We start from the raw sequence: 945 nt of genomic DNA, 5'->3' as shown, positions 1-945 counted from the left end.
AGAGACAGTCGTACGAACAGACTGACAGACATAGAAAGAGAGAGAGAGAGAGAGAGAGAGAGAGAGAGAGAGAGAGCAGGGGCGAAGAGAGAGACATCTGAGAATCCTATCCAGGATGATTAAATACTGTGTACGTTTATGACAAAAGAAACATAAAACATGTTGCAAAAAGAAAACAATAAACATTTAATTATAATAATAACAATAATATCATCGGTTGTTGTTATTTAACGTTCGTGTATAACGTCTAGCTCTCCATAATGCACAAAGCAAATTACTTCTTAGGCGCTGTGTGGGACCTCGAAGTGCGAACCTTACAGAGAAGGGCAAACGAAGGGGTCAGAAAAATTGAGGGTCACCGGTAGGTAGGTCCCACTTCTTTTCCTTCCCTCCATTGTTTCTGGCTGCCATTCTCTCTCCCAGAATTCTTCTACCGTTTCTGCCTCCAGGCGCATTCAAGCTAAGAGAGATCCAAAATTAAAGCAGAAAGACCGAGAAACTCTAGAAAAAATTCATTTGGGAATCGAACTCGGGTCCTCTGTGTACGACGTGGAATGCCTAACCACTACACCACACTCGTTTGTTTGGGGATAGTCAAGATTTGTTGTCTTTTAAGTCGTTTCAAAAAACACGAAGAAAACAAACTCTTACCAAAGTAAAGTTATGTAAAGGTCTGAACTACAAATGTTTGAATCGTTACAAGTAATTCAACACAATGACGCTAGACTGATAACAAGATCTACAAAACGAGATTGTGTCACTCCATTATTAAAAGAACTGCGTTGGCTCCCTGTAAAAGAACGAATAATATTTAAAATCTGCGTCATGTTTTTTCAAATGTGTAAATAAAACTGCTCCTTTTTATCTACAAGAACTTATCAGTATATATAAACCAGGGAGAAACCTAAGATCATCAAACGATAACACCCTATTTGTGACACCTGT

This window comes from Aplysia californica, unplaced genomic scaffold, assembly GCF_000002075.1.
Source record: "Aplysia californica isolate F4 #8 unplaced genomic scaffold, AplCal3.0 scaffold00219, whole genome shotgun sequence".
Lineage (NCBI taxonomy): Eukaryota > Metazoa > Mollusca > Gastropoda > Aplysiida > Aplysiidae > Aplysia > Aplysia californica.
The sequence above is the reverse complement of the archived record's forward strand: the minus strand, read 5'-3'. Positions refer to the sequence as shown.